Source organism: Malaclemys terrapin, chromosome 1, assembly GCF_027887155.1.
Source record: "Malaclemys terrapin pileata isolate rMalTer1 chromosome 1, rMalTer1.hap1, whole genome shotgun sequence".
NCBI classification, from domain to species: domain Eukaryota; kingdom Metazoa; phylum Chordata; order Testudines; family Emydidae; genus Malaclemys; species Malaclemys terrapin.
Window position 1 is genome coordinate 41,750,088 of NC_071505.1, and position 23,566 is coordinate 41,773,653.

The following is a 23,566-nucleotide window of genomic DNA, read 5'->3' on the forward strand; positions in this document are numbered from 1 at the left end:
CTAGTTTATCCACTTCTCAGCATCTGAGATTTGCATCAGATTCTCTCCTTAGCACTTTGTCTCCTGTTTTCATTGCTCTGTGAAGAGAAACAGAGGCTAGCCTGAAGTCACACAGCAGATCAGGGAGACAGCCAGGAATAGAACCTAGAGTTCCTGATTCCTAAGCCAGTTCTCTAGCCACTAGACAACACTGTCTTCTCTGTAAGGGTTCTTTTAAGCATTATTATTATATGGTACAAAAAGCCCCCAAATCCCTCTTTCCTCCAAAAAACAATAAGAGCAGGTTATTGGGAGTTAAGGGCTTGGATTTTATTCCTGCCACAGTGAGGTTTTGGGCAAACTACTTGGATCATAATTTCGTGTGTGCGCTTTTGAAAATATAGCCCTTAGTCTCTGTGTCTTGGTTTCTCCATTTCTAAAATGAGGTTCATAGACCTGCCCGCTTTAGTCACAGGCTCTGAGCTCATCAGATGAATAGCATGTTATAAGTACAAAGTAAGTCATGTTGTTACCATATTATTGTGATATTTCAGAAATAGTAACTCTTATTTTATCACATCGTTACTAAGGATTCACAGCATTTCATCAGGCACAGTGTATAATATTCTGTGGGTGATGTCTTGTATCAGAAGGGCATGGAAAGCAATGAGACTGGCCAAGAGGCAAGAAGTTATAACTTTTATCAGTCTTGTGGCTGTGTGATTAACCCAGATATTAATAGGTTCTAGCAAAACTAAGCACCTATGTATAGTGTTCCAACTCATCAGGAGATAACTTATCCTTGCCTACACATGCAGTTTCACTGGCTTAATGCAAACCTGTGTGTGGACACTCTTATTTTGGTTTAAGATTGGCTTGATTTGGTTTAGGTTAAGTCAATTAGGAACAGATTTAAGCGTGGTTTAAATCAAAATAAGTGTCCACAAAGGAGTTTGTGCTGGTTTAGCTTAATTAGTTTAAAATCATATAAATCATTTTGAATTAAACCAGTGCAGCTCTGCATGTAGACAAGCTCTCACAGCACTCATCTCACTAGTAGCATTTCATTTACTTCATTATACATAAATGAGTCATAGTTCTAGGTTTCTGATCCATGTGTCAACATTACTTTCCACTTCTCTGGTATTTTCCAGTTGATGATCTCAAGTGCTTAACAAACATGAATGAGTTTAACTTCTCCCATTTTTACAAACAAAGAACATGAGATAGAGACTATGAAATTACTTGCTTAAGAAATAGAATCCAGCTTTCCTCCCTCCAAACCTGTCCTCTAGTCCTCGACTATCCTTCTGACAATAAGAGGATGAAATATCATGTCCTGGATGCAGTGCAATGATTGGACTGCTACAAGATGTTATGATGTAATCTGCTGCTGCTATGTTGCTCAATTAAAGATAAACAATAATATTGTGTGTTCCCAACAGGTATTATCTCTATACCGGGTGACAGAAATCCAACTTTTTCCAGTCATTTACTATGTGTTCATGGTACTCCACATAAGTGTGTCTCCTCTGGTCACATACTGCTCAAGTATGTCTTCTCTGGTCACATACTACATACTTGACAGGTTTCAGAGTAGCAGCCGTGTTAGTCTGTATCCGCAAAAAGAAGAACAGGAGTACTTGTGGCACCTATATGCATCCGAAGAAGTGGGCTGTAGTCCACGAAAGCTTATGCTCTAATAAATTTGTTAGTCTCTAAGGTGCCACAAATACTCCTGTTCTTCTTTATACTACATACTGCTCAGGCAAGCAAAATCAACAGAGTGGTGCCAACCTAGGGCTTTTTGACTCATGCAAGGTGCTAAACACTCTTTGACTTAAGTGGGAGTTGGGGGGAAATTGTCAGGGGACCCCAGTGCTCTGCAGGACTGGGTCCCTAGTCTGAGAAACAAAGGGAATGAAGAAATATGCAAAGTTACGAGGGAAAGTTCCCAGATAAAGATCTGTGCAAGTGTAACCTACATAGAGGGGAGTAAGTCAACTTACTTACCAGATAACTCCTCTATCTGACTTAAAGTACACTTCTACCCCGATATAATGCTGTTCTCAGGAGCCAAAAAATCTTACCGCGTTATAGGTGAAATCGCGTTATATCGAACTTGCTTTGATCCACCGGAGTGCGCAGCCTTGCCCCCCCCCCCCCCCCACCCGGAGCACTGCTTTACCGCCTTATATCCAAATTCGTGTTATATCGGGGTAGAGGTGTATTTGCACTGATCATGAATTCCTATCCTTGCAAGAGACTACAACTGGGTTTTCTATAGGAACACTCTAAATACTAAAAGTGGAAATTATAAGAGGATTGACTTTCTTTCTCTTCTTAGGAATCCGGTAACAGTCTTTACCATAAGAGAGTCACACACACACACGCACAATTAGCAGCATCAAATTTCTTTTTTTTAACTGGCACTCTGAAGATAAACCATTATAGCACAGCAATTTCAATGCATCTTAGCTAGACTAATGTAACTAACTAGAGATTTGTTGTTTTCCTTTAAAATGAAGAATATAACACTAGCCCTAAAATATAAATATTTATACGTCACAAAATAAATGTTGTGCTACATAACCAATTGTTTCATCATCCACACAACTTCAGAAAGGAGAAACTGACAATTACTGTAGCTAGACAAGGTGGATGAAGTAATATCTTTTGTTGCACCAACTTCTGTTGGTGAAAGAGACAAGTTTTTGAGCTTACACAAAGCTGTTCTTCAGGTCTGGGAAATGTACTCAAAGTATTACAGCTAAATACAAGATGGAACAGATTGTTTAGCATAAGTAGCTAACATATTTCAAGGGACCATTCAAGGTGAAGGGGCCAGTAAACACCTCTCCAGTCATCGGGGGGAAAGGAGAAAAAAAGCAGCTGTAATTACAGCAATAAGGCTGTTGGCTGAACACCAGAAAATATGAAAAAGAAAAGGGAGTGTGATACAGGAGGACCAGGGAGCCGTGGGAGAGGGTCCTGTTGGTATCCAGGAAGTATATAAACCCTAGGCTAATTAAGGCATGGTTCCTTGTAGACTAGGGAGGATTGCTACAGGTTAATTGGAGCACCTGTCGTCAATTAAGGCTCTGTGAGCAACCTAATAAAACCCCCTGCTTCAGGCAGTCTGGGAAGGAGAGAGGACTGGAGCTTGGAGGTGTGCTGTGAGACTTGGAAGATCAGAAAACTGGAGTAAGGGAGACCCTGCCCCAGCAGGGGAGGGAGACTCCGTCCCTCAGTGTTTAAGGACCGAAGGTACCCCACCCAAGGTGGAAGAGGGTAAGAACCCGCAGAGGTTGAGAGAGGTTGGGGCTCAGAGTAAGGAGCAAACCCAGACCCTTCCCCCACTTCCCTCCTTTACCACCTTCCTGGGCCACTAGTGAGGCCCTCGGTGCTCCAAGGGCAGGGGCAAGGGGTGGCATCTTAGCACCCCACCAAGAAAAGCGCAGGACCCACTATACTACTAGATACTAGAGTATCTTCATTTATTGGACTTTTCTTGAATTAATGCACTCAGCCTCCATACTAAAGCAACTATCAGCTTTATTGATTATGTCTTCACTGCAAGGGCATCCAAACATCATTAGCCAAAACTGTTAAAGCTTTGTTCCAGCATGTGAGGTCTCCTGTAAAAGCTGAGATTAATTGTTTAGGACAGTGTCTGTTCTAGTTGTTCAAAAGTCCTGTCAGCAGTCTAGGACATGAGGGGAGCATGGCAAAACTGGTGATGAGCAGATGTGTAAATCTTGCCTGGTTGTTTTCAGATTTAAAAATCAATGCTGGTGAATTGAATAGGGAAACTAATGGGTGTCAGCCAGTTTGTTGGAAAACATGATGCCCTTCCTATAATATGTGTAAGATGACTATCCCAGCTAATTGTATTGTGTGGCCTCACAGCCTCCTCCCAGGGGTTAGCACACCAGGGAGAGTCCCTGGAATGATGACATAGGCATGAACTCAGGAACAAAAGAACATGTGTTTATTACTGGAAGAAGGTATGTAGGCAAATCCCCTCCTGCTGCTGACTTTGCCTCACCCTGGCTGGGAGCACCCCTTCTGACCTTTCTGTCAGGGTTACTTCCTGAGCCTGGGGTCCTTCCCCTCTGGAAGGAGCCACCATATGTGCTGCGCACACACAGACCCAGCCATCCAGGGGCGGCTCTAGCTTTTTTGCCGCCCCAAGCACAGCAGGCAGGCTGCCTTCAGCGGCATGCCTGCGGGAGGTCCCTGGTCCCGCGGATTCGGCGGCATGCCTCCGGGAGGTCCGCCGGTCCCGCGGATTCGGCGTACCCGCTGCCGAATTGCTGCCGAATCCGCGGGACCGGTGGACCTCCCACAGGCATGCCGCCAAAGGCTGCCTGACTGCCGCCCTCACAGCGACCAGCAGGGTGCCCCCTGCGGCTTGCCGCCCCAGGCATGCGCTTGGAGCGTTGGTGCCTGGAGCTGCCGCTGCAGCCATCACAGTATCCTTGTATAGCCTGGTATCCCATTAAATAATTATACTAGCCAATCCTGCTGTTTTATCTGCAATCATGGAAAATCCCAGCTGCTTCTATCTCTTTCTAGTAGTTTTGCATTATTGAAACTTTCCACCTATATTTTTTTCAAGAGACTTTGTGACTGTTCGTGCCCCTTTTGTGTTGGCTTCCCATGAATATTCTAGTGAGCAAATTTATTGACCGCAATCATTGAGGAAGCAGGAAATGTTAAGTGAAAATTGGAGAATTATTTTCAAAAAGTGAATCTTAAATGCTTTTCCCCTTAGCATTTGCACTGGGAACTTGATTTTAAGAGTTACATTCATCCAGTCAGGAAAGAAAGAGGCACCACATTACTTGGGAGTCCAATCACAGAAAGAGGCATAAATCCATTGACTATAATAGGTTGAGTTATCTGACCAGCTCTGTGAAACATGAGTTGAAATAGAATGATTTTAATTAAAAATGCAGATATATTGTAACACAATTAAAAACATTGTGTGATGACTCAAAGGACAGGCAAACGCTGGTTGTTTAATGCAGTGGTTCTCAAACTTGGACTGCCCCTTGTTCAGGGAAAGCCCGTGGTGGGCTGGGCCGGTTTGTTTACTTGCCGCGTCCACAGGTTCAGCCGATTGCAGCTCCCACTGGCCGTGGTTCAACGCTCCAGGCCAATGGGGGCTGCAGAAAGCAGAGTGGGCCGAGGGACATGCTGGCCACCCGTCTTGCGAACCACTGGTTTAATGGAGGCTGCCTTCTATTAAAGATAGAGCAGAAGTGTATTCAGTACCTCTGGTGATACTTTAGGGATGTCTCTCCACACAGGAGGTTTTCTCTTGTGCATGTTTCACTGTATGCAATAAAATATTCAGGAGATAGGTAAGCCACAGTGTTCACTGTATATTCAATAGTGCTGTTCCCAATAAGTACACAATCAAAATAAATATTTACCACGTACTAGGCTCGTGAGAGAAGTCTTAAAAGCAGTGGGAGGTTCAGAATTCTCCACTTCAAGTGGCAATAAATTCCACAGAAGTCTTGACCCCTCTATGACTGCTGTTTAAAACATGCAGTACTCGCAGTGTTGTAACCCCAAGCATTCAGAACTCATGAGCCAGACCTCAAAAGAATTATGGGACTGGTTTAAAGATTGAGATTTTTTTAAAATAACTGTTGGGTTTTTAATTAGCTTTCTGGGTTTTGAGCCCTTAGGGTTCACATTTTCAAGCTTTTCTCTACAAGCATGCAGGCCAGATGCTTACTTTTTTATATATAACCCTTCTGTCCGTCTGAGTTAGCAGCAACAAGGGCCAGGTTCAGTATCTAGGGGTTCCGTTTCAATAATGCAATGCAAAACTGGCTCAAGCCCCCACCCAGTGACCTGGAACAATTACATACCACCCCCCAGGCGCCTCTAGGAGGCCATACTTCCCCTCTCGCAAGCACTGAGTCTGAGTGTAGCAAAAACCTTTTAATAAATGAGGGAAACAATGCGACATTACATTGGGGAAATACCACAAACAGGATTCATAACACAAACCATGAGCAAAAGACCCACCTCCAAGGAAGTTTGGCAGTGTCCTTTTCCCCTCAGGGTCTTAAGTCCAATCACCCCAAAGTCCAACAACCCAAAAGTCTCTGTCCCTCGTCAGTGCCACCCCAGAGTTCAAAAGTTTATCTGCAGAGTTTTACCCCCCCAGCCTGGGTGGAAATGGGGGGAGCGCACACGGGGTGTTAAGGGGCACCTTACGTGGTCCAAGACCGACTGCCACGCCTCTCCGTGGAGTTCTGCTGCAGCCTTCACCACGAATGGCTCCGCTCTACCAGCCGCGCCGTGTTGCTCCGCTCCTCCAGCTGTCCTGTGAACAGTTCCAGCCGTCCCCGCAAACTGCTCCGCTCCACTCCACCACGGTCGCTGTTCCGTGGGCCGCTCCAACCCTCCCACAAACTGCTCGGCTTTACCAGCCGCTCCACTCCCCGAGCCATTTTATGAACCACTCCAGCTGCCCCTGCAAACTACTCAGCTCTGCTCCGCTCACTGTTCCATGGGCTGCTCCAAGCGTCCTGCAAACTGCTCCACTCTGCCAGCTTGTTAGCAATATATCTTCAGGCTCCCCCACTAGTTAACACAGCACTCAGTGATTTCAGCTTGTAGTAGGGGAGCCCCAGTGCTGGTGCACCATTGGCCCAAAGTGAATTCAGCTCAGCAACCTCTAGCTAGACTCTTGATGGAAGCAAAAATTAGCTCTGCTATTCAACAGTGGAGAGCAGGTAGTGCAATTGGTGTTCTAGGCCCTCAAAGGAAACCCATACACATACCTGTCCCCAACCTCTCAATTCACTGGGTTTTGGAACCCATGTCCCTTGTCTAGCAAGTGCTACTTAGGTGATGGTGAGACCCTCTGTCATAAAACAGTTTCATTGTCCTTGATTCACATAATCAGGGTAACAACACTTTATTCCTCCTGCCCCAATAACAGAGAAACTGGGGATCCCACAGCTGCCAAAGTGACCATTTTGGGCTGCCGTGGGCTCATGCTAGATGGGGTGGGTGTGCCTATGCAAACAAGAGCATCCTCTAAAGTTCTTTTCCACACATGCCATAATTCACCACCAGATGTCAGGGTAGAGCTCATCCTGACTCTGCTTACATCTAAATGAAAGCTGGGATTCTCATGCGAGCACATATCTCCATCAGCTAATGCTTTAAGAAAACCCCCAAATGTTACAAAATTGATCATAAAATCAGAAGGGTTGATAACACTGTGTGCTGATATACACCAGCTGAGGATCTGGCCGGGAATTGTCATGAAAGCTCAGCTGTCAATGTTTCATCTCCATTTCATAACAAGCTACAGGCTAGAATCATATGGTATGTCTTTCCTTTCCCCTCTTTATATTCCTTCTTCCTGCCTGCAAATGCTCTGTCTGAATCCAACTACAGCACTCTAGAGCCTGTCACTGCAGTGCTTTTACTTGCTCAGATGGGTTTGCCAGTGTGGAAGATAGTCATGCAGAGATATGTAAGTGAAGCAAAAGCTTTAAATTCAGTTTTCAGCTCCCAGCTCCAATTCCAAGCTAAATGAGCTTTGTATTTCATCTCGCTGTTGCCCTCTAGTGCTTTTCTTTCAAATCTTTCCTATAACTATTGCTATATTGCAAGGGATGAACAATTTAATCATTACAAAATTCAAAAGCAAAGATATTCATTTAAAGTTCCTGTGTCCTCCAGTATTGCACAGGAACTACCTTGCTGGGTTCATTAGACCTACTATTTATTTAATGAAACAAATTTCACTGAATACAGCTTTGTATTTTCATAGCCCTTGTAATAGAACTTATTAGTAATAATATTGCTTCTTTGTATCGCACTTTCCACCTTCAGTGTGCTGTGCCAACAGTAACTAATGACTGCATGTTCTAGGAAATTGGCCCATTTGGATTTCATGCTCCTAAGCAAATGGCTTTAATCCATGGGGAAAGGAAGGAGAGCTTTTTTTTCTTGGAGAAAAGTGATGTTCTTATAAAGTTCTGTAGTACTCCCAGATACTACAGAGGTCACCACCTCAGAAATAGACATAATGGCCATGGCATTCCTTCAGTTTGTACAGAGAGAAGGGAGCAAGCATAGGAGGATCTTCCCCTCACTCATGGAAAGGGGGAGTGCCACCTCAATGGCCTTACCTCCTCCTCAGAACCCGCTGGGACTCCTCATGGAAGTGATTGTGAGATCTTTCAGGTGGGAGGTGTAGAGCATGCACTGACCACAGACCTCCAACACCTGAACTAATGGTAACAGGAGTAAGCTGATATCCTTGGTGTGGACCAGCCACTACAGGGAGGATGAGATACACACTTTACTGTGCACAGAAACCACCTGTGACACCCTGGCACCCCAATATTCACCACTGTCATGTAATTAGGATATGTTTTGTGCAAAGTATACCTTGTGAGATATCATTCTAAAAGTCATGATCTGCTCGACATTAATATCTAATTGGATTGTATCATCATATGTGAAGCTATGAAGTTTGGCTATGTGTGTGTTACTGAAACATGTTGTGAGGTTGAAAACACCCACAAGCAGCCTTTCAGGTACAACAGTAAAAAGGCCAAACAATGTTAATGGCTTATTGAGGAAATGTGCACAAGCACAAGGATTACCCTAGGAACTGTGTACAATAGAAACCTCTCAGAGATAGCACTACACAATGGGAACTGTTTGACCCAGGTCACAACAAAAGAGCTTTCTAGCAAGTGGGAAGAAGATATAAAAGGGGGAAATGACATCATGATGGTATCTCACTCTTCCTACAACAACCCACCTGGAAACGCCTGAGGGGCAAGTAGAACTGTGGGACGTGATGGTCCCAGGCTAGAGGGATTTCTAGCCTGTGTTTGAAAACCTGGGAAAGCCAAAGCAACTTGTGCCTTAATAATCTGCCAGCCTGTTTATCACTCCAGGTAAGAATTTGCTAATTCATATCCTACCTATATCTAGTGTGTTAAGGTTAGTTTGTGGTTTTATTTATTTACTAAGATAATCTGCTTTGATATGTTTGCTATCTCTTATCACTTAAAATCTATCATTTGTAGTTAATAAACTTGGTTTTGTTTTGTTTAAAACCAGTGTGTAGAAATCACAACTTGGGGCAGAAAGCTGTTGCATAGCTCTCTCCACATTGAAGGAGGGGGTAAGCTTCATGATCTTATGCTGTACAGTTCTCTGTGCAGTGCAAGGCAGTATAATTTTGTGCTTACACTCCAGAGGGGGGTGTGCACTTGAGTAACTGGGTAGTTCCTTAGCTGAGCCTTCCCATACACACAGATGGTGAGATCAGCTCTGTATAGCTGCAGCTGGTGTCCCTACCTGTATGTATGCTGGTAAAGTGCAGTCTGAAGCCTGAGGGAGGGCTTGGCTTGCTTGCCTCAGCAATACAGTGTAAAGGGAGCCCAAGCTGGTAGGTCAGGCAGGCTCAGTGGTACCCCAGTCCCAGGTGGCACCCTGAAGAGGGGAGGGGAGGGAACCCATCATACCACCATTACTATTTCATTACTTGCTGAAGATCTCAGTAGAGAGGCCAAGGACTGAATTGACACTTGAATTCTATTTTGTAAACACCAACCAGCCTTAAGTTTTAACTATTTATTGGCCATTAGCCTGGGTTCTTTTTTTTTTTTTTTTTTTTTTTTTTTTTTACATTCAGGGTCAGATTCCTAGCTGGCATACATCAGAAACACTCCTGTAAATTTAGTGGTGCTACTCTGATGTATGCCAGCTGGGAATCTGGTCCATAGTTTTCAAAGAGCTTAAAATCTCAGTAGGAGTTTTGAGCACTGGTGTTAATTCTAATTATATTATATAAAATATAATATATTATAATCAAACAGCTGGACAAAATGGGAAGTATCTGAAATAAGAGCATTCTTTACAATATTCTTTGACATAAAACATTTCTTGCAAACGAGAAAAAATACATAGAAATACCATTGAAGACACTGCTGAAGTTTTTTCCAAAAACAGACCTGACCAACCCTGAGTTCTGGGAATGAGGGTTGAAATGTAGAATCAAATTTTGCATTTTTGGCCCTTCTCTGGGGTTCCAGTGTGTTTTGTTTTGTTTTATGGGGGGGTGGGGGAGTAGGTACAGTCTTTAATACCTCCATGGAAGTGAGGCCTCCATCCAGCTCCCATCAAAACCAGTGGAAAGATTCACATTAACTTCAGTGGGAGCTGGTTTGGTCCCTTTGTGATGTTCAAAAGCCCCATCAAGAGTACATGTCATCTATTTGGAAGCAGCGTAGTACATTTGTTGAATTTTTGTTGGATTCCACTTTCGCTTTTCACTGTGTTCAACTTTTTAATATTTAAGACTGAATTATTTTAATGAAAATTCAAAGTCTATGTGGCCCTGGCAGAAGTATAACAAAAGGTTCTAGAATGTAGGGAAAAGATCTGTGATGTTCCAGAATCATCATGCCCTCTTTGATAACAGAGGGAGGTGTAGTCTAGATAGTATGAGCACAGAACTTGACTCCACAAACTCTGGGAGGTGGACACCCAGTTTCTGCTAACAACCACAGTTCTGAGCAAGGCTTTGGGGGGAACGAAAGGGAGTAACTGCTTCTTGTTTTTCCTATCAGTCCCTTTCCTGATATAGCTTTTATTACTTCTTTTAAAGCCTAGAGAAAGGTAGAGCAGTAGTTGGGAGAAGCAAAGGATGTGCAGTAATCATTTGTGTTTGTGCATGGAGTAGAGTAGAGTATGGAGTACATACATCTGCTGTACCAGTACTCATGAAAAAAAGCAAACTGTGTATTGGTAGCTGTAGCGTAAGGAATAGGGGTAGTAGCTCTTTAATTGGTTTGTGAACCCTCTAGCAGTAGTCACAATGTTCTGTGTTTCAGAAGCCCCCAGAATTCCATCAGAGCAGTAGTAGTATACATGTAGCTAGTCCTCACATTTGTGTATGTTTAGTAAACATAGTTGTTTCAGTTCCAACTTTGCCTGTTTGGTTTATTCATATTGTTCTTGTTGTGTAAACATAAAAGAAGAGCTAATCAAAGGACCAGAATAAACAACAAAGAGTCCTGTGGCACCTTATAGACTAACAGATGTATTGGAGCATGAGCTTTCGTGTATCCGATGCATGTATCTGACGAAGTGGGTATTCACCCACAAAAGCTCATGCTCCAATATGTCTGTTAGTTTATAAGGTGCCACAGGACTCTTTGCCGCTTTTACAGATCCAGACTAACACGGCTACCCCTCTAATACAGAATAAACAGGGCTCTCATCTTGGCTGTGGGAAAACTAAGATCAAATCTCTGCTCCAAATCAGGTAGAGCAGGAACTTGAACATAGGTCTCTCACATGAGTTTGGGTTGGGTGGGCCTTTCTCTCTTTATATTTACCAATGAGACGACAAAGGATGTATATAAGAACTCCCCAGCCAGAAGAATGGAAGGAAAATTGAGGCTCCAAGAGAACAAGGCTGGGTCCCACACCTATAATGCTTTGCTATATATACAATTTTAAATATTATGAAGATTGAATTTAGTTTTTAATTTGTTGATTTAAATTAGGAATCTGTCTAGAGTACCAATTGTGTTCACACATTAGTTTGCACACCCATTGTCTTGCAGGCTCAGGGTCTTGATATGGTAGAGAAGAACCAGAGCTCAATTAGATAAAGATTTGTATGTCCTTTGTCTGATTTTTAGCTGGGCCTGTCAGTTACAGATAGTGCCCTAGGTGAGCCCTTTGTAGATTCAAAGTTGTTAATAAATCATGAGTTTAGAGTTTAAATACATGTAAGCAGAGTCAGGATGAGCTCTACCCTGACATCTGGTGGTGAATTATGGCGAGTGTGGAAAAGAACTCCAGGGGCTGATCTGGTTTGCATAGGCACACCCACTTGCCTGGCATGAAACACCAGCAACTCAAAGTGGTTACTTTGGCTGGTGTGGGATCCCCAGTTTCTCTATTATTGGGGCAGGAAGAATAAAGTTTTGTTACCCTGATTCTGTGAATCAAGGCCAGTGGAACTGTTGTATGACAGAAGGACTGAGTGAGTCCTTTACCATTACCTAAGTAGCACTTGCTTGACAAGGGGCATGGGTTACAAAACCCAGTGAATTGAGAGAGGAGGGGGACAGGTATTTATATCTGATGGTATGGGCCCCTCTTTGAGGGTTTGAAACACCAATTGCACTATCTCCTCTCTCCACTGTTGAATGTCAGAGCTAACTTTGATTCTATTAGGAGTCTAGTTACAGGCTGCTGAGCTGAATTCACTTTGGGCCAATGGTGCATTAGCACTGGGGCTCCCCTACTATGAGCTGAAATCACTAAGAGCTGAAATCACAAAAGAGCTAAAGTTATTAAGAGCTGAGATCACTGAGACTGTGTTAACTAGTGGGGGAGCCTGAAGCTATATTGCTAAGTGGCTGGTGGAGCAGCTAGCCGAGTGGAGCCTCACGGGGACGGTTGGAGCGGAGCTGAGCGACTCAGGTCGGTGAGCAGGGTGGAGTGGCTGGAGAAGCAGTGAGCAGAGCAGAGCGGAGCCTTGTGGGAGCGGCCCAAGGAACAGCTGAAGTGGAGCAGAGCTGAGTGGCTCACAGGTCGGTGAGCAGAGCGGAGCAGCTGCCAGAGCAGTTCGTGGATGGCGGGAGCGGCTCACGGGACAGTTGGTGGAGTGGAGTGGAGCGGCTCGTGGAGAAGGCTGCAGCGGAACCCCACGGAGAGGCAGCCAGTCGGCCTCGGATCACGTAAGGTGCCCCTTAACACCCTGCGTGCCTCTCCCCACACCCCCCCCCCCGCTTGAACTCTGGGGCTGCACTGACCAGGGATAGAGACTTTGGGGGGGTTGTTGGACTTTTGGGACTTTGGTGATCCTTGGGTTGCTGGACCCAAGAGACTTTGGGGTTGTTGGACTTTTGGGACTTTGGTGATTCTTGGGTTGCTGGTTTCAAGAACCAAAGAGAAAGGACACAGCCCAATTTGCTGGGGTGGGTTTTTGCTCATGACGCCTGTTTGTGTTGTTTTTCCAATTTAATGCTGATGTCGTTTACCTCAGGTTATTAAACATTTTCTGTTACACTCAGACTCCATGCTTGCGAGAGGGGAAGTATTGCCTCCTAGAGGCGCCCAGGGGGTGGTATGTAATTGTCCCAGGTCACTGGGTGGGGGCTCGAGCCAGTTTTGCATTTCGTTATTGAAACGGAACCCCTAGATACAGAACCCGGCCCTTGTTGCTGCCAAGTTAGATGGGCAGAAGGGTTACATACAATAGGTTTGTTTGACTGTAATTTTTTCAGAAAGGACAGAGCTCTGGCTTGTGCTCCAGTAAAGAGTTAGGCTGAGGTACAGGCAAGGGAATCTAATAGACAGGATATATAATTTCCCCACATACCCCAATATTCTGTAGCATCTGAGATTAAATTACTCCATGTGACTATAACATATTGTACTATAAATCAGGGTACTAAGTCTCAGTGTAAACAGTATAAATAAAAATGTTTTAACCCATGCCACACCACAACCAAAAAAATTAAGTTAAAGCAACTATATTGTGTATCTGTCTGTTAAACTGATATGCATCAAAGGCCTTGCCAGAGCACCCATAATTTGGGATTAATTTCCTGCTAAACTTTTCTGATGCCCACATCCAAATAAGCCAAAAGGGATGAGTAATGAGGGAAAACCTGTAACTCTCGCTTGATTATCTAGCCAGGAGTTTAACTGTTTAAATCAAGAAGATGTAATAGTACTCTGATGTAGTAGTTGGGAGGAAAATAGGCCCAGATCCACAAAGGGCTTTAGGTGTCTAAACTCCAGATATAGTTGCTACTATGATCCACAAAACCCCAGTTCAGCTGTTGCCTAAACTCACTCAGCACCTACATTTTTGCCATAAAAGTTCCATAGGCACCTACGTTTCTGCTTCTGTGCACAAACGCGGTTGCCTTACCTTAGGCATTTGGATACCTATCTCATCCCTAAGATCTAGTGCCATCTTCAAACCAACTCAGAATAGGCCTCCTATCACGCCCCATGAGGTCTGATCCAGAAGGAGGAGCAGCCTCCCTTGTGACTATTAGCCCAGTAGTTAGAGCACTCACCCAGCATGTGGGAGACCTGTATTCAGTTACCCCTTCAGGAGGAGAAGAATTTGAACAGTGGTCTCCTGTTTCTCAGGAAAGTACCATAACCACTGGCTGATTTTGGGGGGGAAAACCCCCTCTGTCTCCTGTTGAAGCACTTCCATTTTGAATACTTAGATAGTCTTGGGCTACAGAGCTTATGAAAGAGAATAGCACTATAGCCTGGTGGTTAGGGTACTCCTCTACAAGGTAGGAGACCCAATGTCTGGTTCTCCTGCTCCAATGACTATTTAATTATTTATCCATAGTGGAACTGCTTCAACAGGAGAGAAAGAGAGAGCCAGCTCAGAATATCCTAGTGGTTACAGTATGCTCCTGTGAGATAGAAGACACCTGTTCAAATCCTTTCTCCCCATTAGGCAGAGAGGGGAATTAAACCTTCTGATGAGTGCTCGAATCCTTGAGCTAAAGGTTATAAGTTGAGAAGCTGCCACCACCGCCTCCGCTTCCTCTGGCGTGTAGTGCGTGTGGTGTTAGGTGTGCACCAACACTGTTCTTACTTAAGGCACCTCCCCACTGTGGATCACAAGCAGAGATAGGCACCTCCTTGCAAGCCCAGATTTAGGTGCCAAACTCCCTGGGAGGGGCAGGAGTTAGGACACACCCCTTTCATTAGTATCTCCCATTGGCTCCTCACTTGGTGTGTTGGCTTTTGTGAATCCGAATCTCAAGTGCCTGTTTCTTCCCATGCATTGTATAGGGAGCCTAAGTGCCAAACTCAGGCTTAGTGGATTCCAGTCATTTTCCAGCTGCCTAAAAGTTAGGTGTTGCAATGCTGAATGTCACAAAGGCTAAGTCCCTTTGTGGATTTGGGTCCAAGAGTTTAACAATGAACCAACTAACCAAACTGTCTCAGATTAGGAAACTCTGTCTTTGCTGGGTCGGACAACTGGTTTATATTTTGGTCCAAACAGCTCTTTTTTCCCCTTTTGAAATAGAATGAGTGACTCTGTCCTCTGACATGCAACTAAAAATGCAGAAATATCAGCATCTTTCATAGTATTTGACCACTATATATTTGAGTGACTGCCAACCCCATTATTATTAGGTCCTGATCCGGTAACTAGGTCTATCTGTGCAGGATTCTGCCTGAGCAAATCCAGTTGAGGGATCAGGACCCACATTTATAAACCCATGATTAGAACAATTTCCCAGGCTCCACCATCTGTTCCCCTGCCTTTTACCATGATGATGGGAAACTGAAAAAACTAATGGCATTTTATTCAGCTTAGACAAGTGGGCAAGACTGGACTGCATGTCTGAATTAAGGGATAACTGATACCACAAACAGAAATTTTAAATCAAATTGAAGACAGAGCTAATATCAGAGTATCTCTCTCTACAGGGACTAGTATTGTCGGAGAATAACAGAGTTCTCACTTTTTGTTTGGGTACAGCAAGTCAGATACTTTATTTTCTCTCTATCAATTGCATAGAGGGAGAGAGCTAAATGGGTCTCTCAACAGGTAAACAATTACAGCAAGCATTTATACCTTTTGTTACAGACAATGAGCAACAGCTGCATTTTGTTTATACATAGGTCATTCTGAGATCTTGTTTTGCTCACTAATTTAGATTCTTAGTCTACATTCCATATTATCTACACAAGGTCGCAACAACTTCTCACACAGTTCTTTCCCACTTGCCTCACACATTCCTCTGTCATACAGAAGAACTGTCATACATTGCATCCCCTTCCTGTCAGTTCTTTCTCTGCTTCCACAGTATGTAGAATAAAAGACACTGAGAATATATCCTTCTGGTAACAACATCACAATACTCTGCCCACATTTTTCTGGTCTCTTCTGATCTAAACCTCAGCATTCTGTTTCCCTGTATCCCAGCCAAGTTCTATACCCCAAAACCATTTTTTAATAACCTTGGTTACCTTTGCTAGCAGGCTGCGCATACAAAAGATCTCTGCCAGACTGTTTCAATAATTAAGGAGTTAAATGCTGTTTTTATGCTGATTGTTCAATGGTTGTTAGCTTCCTAGATAAATGAAACAATAATTATGGTTATTTTGGTGTCTGGTGCAAATCAATAAATATTCTCAAATACCAGCTCTAATACATAATTTTTAGCTATTATAATCCTTTTAAGCATCTTGTCAAGGCTTCTGACAACTTTGATAACAAGGAAATGGTATTTTGGTATATTTTTGTAATAAATGTCCTTAAGAAATCAATAAGCCTTTCTAAATCCTATTTCCCCCTAAATTTTATGTGATTCTGCAGCTGATCTATTATAGAAGAATTCAAGCATGAGAATAAGAGAGGAGTTTATGAAAATAACAAGGACACTTGGTGGCTTATGTCTGGATAGTTTTCAGGCATGAACATAGGATATGATTCAGTGCATATTGAAACCAAGGGAAAGAATCCCACTGACTTCAGTGGGCTTTCGATCAGCCTGTATTAACTGGAATACTTTATTTTTAATTACATTATTTTTATATGTCACAACTGAGCCACAACCAGCTGCACAAAGAATAAAGTGGGAAATCACAAATGTATATTGTAATAGGAGAAAGTGTGTTTACATGTTTTACTCTCGAGATAGGAGGATGTATTTTAAATGTATAAAGTAAGATTAGTGGGTTTTGTAGCTGCCACTTAGTGAGTTTAATGATCTACATTGAATTTTAATTCACATTAAAGAAAAAAAACTACAGTTAAAATAATTTGTTCCACTCTCTTTTGTTATGGCATGTCATAATACATACTATTAGGCTACGTCTACGCGACTGTCTCTGTTGGCGAAATTTATGTCACTCACGGGTGTGTGAATATTACACGCACACACACACACACACACACACACACACGAGCAACATAGGTTACGCTGACTAAAGTGCTAGTGTGCACAGTGCAAAGTTGGTGGGAGAGTTTTTCCGGCTGACATAGCTTATGCCACTCACAGAGGTGGTTTCTTTATACCAACGGGAGAGTTCTCTCCTGTCAGCATAGAGTTTCTTCATTAGATGTGCTGCAGCGGCACAGCTGTGTCGGTACAGCTGCAGTGCTGTACATGTAGACATGGCCCAAGTTAATCAGCTGTGTAGTTAGCGTAATATAAAGTCACTATATTCTTATGGCAATCTTTAAACTATTACATTAAGATCCAGTTCTGATGGGAAATCATATTTTTGGTATAATTCTATGGTGTGTACCACATGTCAGGAAACCCTGCCACTCTTTCTCTACAGAGCCAGTGTGCTCATGTGGGAATGTGTGCACATGCAACCGTAACTGCAGCACATAAACAAACCTCTAAACTTTCTGATCAGAGCACTGATTTTGTCTCCAAATGAAAGTAACTCAGAGTCTGAATGACCACCAGACACTTTTTGAATTAGTAAGAAGCAAGGGGTTTAATATACAAAAACCAGGGGGAGTAAAAGTCTAAAGAGGCAGCATTCAAGTTAGGGAGCGTCCTTCATGGAGAATGGAGGGCTTTGCCAGAGCTCTCTGCCTATCCTCTCCTAGCTCCCTGATAAAAAGAAGCTAAAGCCCAGCTCCATGAAGGGATTTAGGCATTGCAATGCCTAACTTTTTTAGACCTCTAGAAAACCACTGGAACAACAATGGCATCCACAAAGCCTGAGTTAGGTGCCAAGGTTCCCTACACAATGAATGGGGAGAGATAGGTGCCTTAGAATGGAATCCACAAAAGCCAGCATGCAAGGTGGGGGAGCCACCTAGAGAAGACAATGAGAGGGGTGTGCCCTAAGCCTTGCCCCCTCGCTGAGTTAGTTGCCTGTGTCCAGGCTGCAGGGAGATGTCTATATAGCCTAGCAATCCACAGCCAGAAACTCGTCTCCTTGCAATCAGGCGGCTTAGGCCCCTCAGTCATTTCTTGTGTGAATGCGTTGAGGCACCTGCCACACTCCACAAAAAACACCTGTAGGAGGAGCCCACCAGATAGCTTTTAATCTGGTGGTGAGAGCACTCACAAGAGATTCAAGGTGTGAACAGGGGTCTTCTACTTCTCAGGAGGGTGCTGTAACCACTGAACTCTGGGATGTTCCGATGTGGGGTTCCCTCAACCTCTCCTGTTGAACCTTTTCCTAGGTGGATTAATAAGTAAAGAGTAATTGGGCCACAGAGACAGAGCAAAAGATAGAATGATTTTGTAACCCAGTGGTTAGGGCTTCTGTAGCCCACCAGGGAGGGAGCAGATTGAGGGTCCACTCCCCCGTTCTGATGACTCTTTTTAATTATTTATGCACAGTGGAACAGCTTCAACAGGAAAGACTGAGAAGACCCTGCCTCAGACTATCCCATAGCTCAGTGGTTTGAGTTTGACACCTGTATCCCGTATCCTGGTGAGTTCTCTAATCAGTGGCCTAAAAGTTATAAGGCACCACCAGACCCACCCCTTCTGGTCAAATTTTGAGCATGCCTACCAGCCTGGGCCCTCCAAGTGAGAGAGTCACTCCTCCACCTATCTTCCTTCAGTTTGTGGATGGCTCTGGGACTTGGGTGGGAGATAGGCAGCCAGATATCTAGAAGGAGGTAGCAGTGTGTGTGCTTAGGGACAGAACTTGGGCTCCAAGGGGACTCTTACCCTAGAAATATGAGAGCTGAGTAAGTTTAGCAGCCTACGTGGTTAGGCAGCAACTGACCAGAGGTATTGTGTTTTGCAGCAGAGCCTAACACTGGGTGTGTCTACATTGCAAAGAAAATCCTCGGCACCAAATCTCAGAGACTGACTCAGGCTCACAAGAGTCGTGTTGCAGGGCAAAAAGTAGCAGTGTGGATGTTCTGGCTCAGGGTCTCACACCATATCACCCTCACCAGGTTTTCAGCCCAGGCCAGAACACCTATACTGCTAATTTTAGCCTTGCAGTCTGAGTTCTGTGAGCCCGAGTCAACTGACGTAAACTCTGAGATTGGGCACCATGAGACTTTTATTGCAGTGTAGACCTATCTTTAGGTACTTAAATCTCAGGGATCTTTATGAATCTGGGCCGTAGGCACCCAAAGTCGAGATTGCAAGTGTCAAAGTACCTTTGTGGATCTGGGCCTAAGATCTTTGAGTACTGCCTAAAGGGAAATCATCAGGCTAGAGACCGAGGGGCAGAGCATCAGCTGGTGTAAACTTACACCAGAATTTACACAAGCTTAGGATTTGCCCTCAAGAGAGGGGCGATTAGAGGAGAGAGGGACTGCCTCATCCTGCCCTTCTCAGAAGCACCTAGAGCTCTGTTCCAACCAGAAGAATGGAAATTGTGCGTATAGCTGGGTAACCTCCTGCCACGGTTAGTGTTTTAGAGTGGACTCCATAATCCCACCCCTACACACAGCCTCAATGGCACATTGATGTCAAGGGCTCCACGCTGATTTACACCAGTTAAAGATCTGGCTCAACACTGTTCCCAATTATGGAGATGCTGAAGCAGTGACAGATTTTTCTCTGATATCTTTTTAAAATTCAGTTTTTGCAGTATGTTATACAATCCTGCACATAATTCTTTAGCTATGTAAGGTATTATAAGTAAGTGCTTTGATTTTCCTTGAAGCTTGGATAAAGCTCTTCTGTGTTAAATTACAGCTTTGAAACCTGGACATTCAAACAATAGATAATAAAGAAAGTAACACCATAAGTCGAAGGATTGTATAGAATAATTCTGAAAATGTCATGAATAGACCATGTAACCGGTGAAAAAGTAGTGGAGATGATTGGATCTCAGCAAACACTAGTCAGATTTTATGAAACAAAACATTCGATTTGCTGGGCATATTTTAAGGGGTTCAGTAGGAGTTTCATGTTTCTGGGCACTGGAAGAGAAATTTGATGGCAAAACAAAACGAGGCAGAAAAAGATCTTGGATGGATGATGTAATATCTTGGGTGGATCAAAAGGCCTATTCATCCACACGGAGATTAGCAGAGGATCATACAGAATGAGCTACCATGGTTGGAAATCTCCACTAATGGTGATGTCACATAAGAAGAAAGCTTTCTTTCCTTGGACATGTGTAACTTTCTCTGGAATTTTGAAGTGGGGGGAGGAGCATTAGAAGAATTTGTTTAGATTACTCCAAAGATTCTCAGTCAAGATTGTGGAATCTCCATCTCTGGAGATATTTAAGAGTAGGGTAGATAAATGTCTATCAGGGATGGTCTAGACAGTATTTGGTCCTGCCATGTGGGCAGGGGACAGGACTCGATGACCTCTCGAGGTCCCTTCCAGTCCTAGAATCTATAAGGGAAGAGAGCAGCACAATGCACCTATGGTTTGCTTTGAAAAAAAGGAAAAATTATTGCACCTGTGCCAGTAAAGAGAAACTTTGTTCCAAGTCCTCCTGGTATCTGCAGTTTTGTTCAGACATGCTAAGAGGTGTGGCTCCACATTCTTAAGAAATTCAGCATTAATGCCACAGATTACAGTTGTTTTTCCAGTCTTCAGCTTCAAGGCTACAGGATATTTTGAAAAAAATACATTCAGAATGACAGATGGTATAGAAGAGAATATGGGTAGTCTGGTTCCCCACTCATGGGTCAATGCATGCTTTAAAAAAAGCTAACACACTTCTAAACTGAGAACATTGAGGTTGTATATTATTTGTTTATAAACTGGTGGCTAATGGTGGAAACAATCACTGTGCCCTATTGTAACTTTAGAACATGTAAATATTTCCTCATCACAGACAGTAGCTACAGCATGATTAAATGCCATATTTTTGTAAGTGTTCTTAACAGAAACATTGAAATATTAATAGCAGTAAAACAGGTGTGACAAATCAAGGAAACAGGAAACTAATCTGTCTTTAACTGTGTGTGCCTTTCAAACATCATTAGGTGACGTTCCCTAGCGTACCGTGCAGTATGTGCTGCAATACCTAGGCACATCGCAACATCTCATAGGTAGGAGCTCGGTTTCAATAGCTTTGTAAAAGAGTCAAGACCTGACTGAAAGTGCCCAGTGTAATTCTTATTTATTATTAGTAGCATTAAGGGTGTAATACAAACCAGAAAGCAAGAAAAATTCAAAGCTAAGATTTAACTAAATGCTACTCAGGCGTTATTAGGAGACATTCTGTGCTATATAGTATTTATTGCAATCCTTGGACATAACAAGGTTAGTTAAAGGTAGAGAAGCAGATTTAATCGTGAATTTCCTTGCTTTTGTCACCTTGTTTTACAATAGAAACATTAGATGATTTTTTTTAATTAAACATTTTTTTTATATGATCATAATGTCCAGGAGCCCAGATTAAGGTCAGGGCTCCATTGTCCTGGGTGCTGTACAAACGGTAATTGCATATCTACACTGCATACTAAGTCTGGGCTCTGACTCAGCTTTGAACCCAAACCCCTCTTCTGTCCACACACAAATCAGTCTGACTTGGGTCAGCAGGCACTCAGGACCCAGGTGCTAGGACCTGGCTAGAAAGGTGGGTCAAAGCCCAAGTTCCAGTGTGACCTGGATCCAAGCCATGCCATTTTGCAATGTGGATGTCAAGCCGCAGACCCAAGTCGGAAGGTCTGCGTAGAGCAATATGGATCCATTAACATGGCTGCAAGGTCTGGGTCCAGCAATTGTTTAATGCAGTGTAGATTCCCTGCACTGAAGAGTAAAGTGATGTGAATGTGCACAAGAACTTTCTCGCTAATGGAGTCCCTTTAGATTATTGAGTAAAACCAGCCTCACTCACAAATTTTTAACAAACACTAATGGAGTCTGCACAATTCTTTTTTAAAGACCTTTACATGGGAGCTGGCCAGAAAATGGAATTTCCATCTCAACATGCCAAAAATTGTTTTTGTTCCTAATCAGAACAAAAAGTTGAAATTTCAAAATGTACCACAGAATGAAACTTCTGAAAAAAAATTATTTGGAAACATCAAATCATTTTTTTCAATAATACTGAAGTGTAATGAAGTGTTTCATTTAGACAATGCTGAAACATTACAATATAATATAAAACATTAAATAATACATAACATATAATAATAAAGTCAAAATGAAAGAAAATTGTCAAAATGAAACATTTTTACCTTATTGAAATGAAACATGTCAACATTATCGAAATGAAAAAAGAATGTCAAAATGATTAGTTTCAACACTTTACTGGGGAAAATTTTGTTGAAATTGATAAATTCCCACAAAACATTTAGATTTTGACACCATTGCATTTGCTGATGGGAAAACTATTCCACATTTTTTTTCTATCATTTCTAGTTGCTAGCAAAAAAAAAAAATTGCTTTAAAAAGTTCTTGGCACTTCTTCTGCACTCATTTATTAAAAGAAATATTCTTCATTTCATCTGTGTTTGTAAAATATCGTCTTAAACACAAGTCTTGCTTGTCTGTTTTTTGGCCTCCCTCAATGGGTTTTGACATATTTCATTCAACAAAGGAGTACAACCGTTCTGTCACAGATTTTCTATGGCACTTACGTGGTCTCCATTGCCAAAGGAGCTGAGTGCCTCACAATCCCCTTTTTTTTTTTTTTTAAAGGTTTATCCTGACAACACCCATATGAGATAAGGCAGCATTAAAATATTCTACAGATGGGGAATAGAGGCACAGATTCCTCTATTTCAATGGCAGTTAGGAGCCTAAATACCTTTGAGGCTCTGCACCTAACTGATTTTTACCCTAGGCCACACAAAACATTTGTGGCAACTCAAGCAGTTGAACCTCCATCTCCCGTTTTGCCGGCTAGCCCCTAACCACTGGACCATCCTTCTTTCCAGTACCTTGCCTGCTGTGTAATGACATAATTTGTTGTGTGTATATTTTTAAGAATGCTTGTCATTATTCACCAAATAGACTGTAATTGCTCCATTCAAATAAATCCAAATTTCTACACTTAACCCTAAGAAAACTGTTAATATCCACACATGCAATACTGTGAAGACAGGCCATTTTCCAGAAGTTTTTGAATAGGCACAAGAGATGTGTGTGCTAGGATGGAAGGAGAGTTTCTGGACTCTGGGAGGCAGGGCAGGTTAGAATGTTTTGGAAAAGTGAATACCACAACATACCTTCCTTGCTGAAAACATCCCTCAATTTTCCCTCCCAGTCTGCCCCTTGACATAGCCCATCTTCTGTAGCCAATTCCTGGCCTTTCTTTTGCACTGGGAAGCAAAAGACAACAGGGGGAACTGGCCTGGCTGGAGGGAAATGTATTATACAAGGAGAAGGGGAATATTCTAGGATGGGTCAGGACAATGGGTAGAGGTTTATTTGGGCATGATGTGAGTTGAGAAGCAGGAAGGGAGTTGCTAGTTCCTGCTAGTGAGCAAGAAGATGAATTAGGGTTTCTAGTGATGCATTAATTTAAATCAGCAGAATGTAAATCTTGACATGTAGTATAATATAGATATGGAATTTAAAATAACATTTAACCCCTGGTCCTACTATGCTGGGTAGAACATACATAAGATCTCTTCCAAGCCAAAAAAAGGTGCCCGATT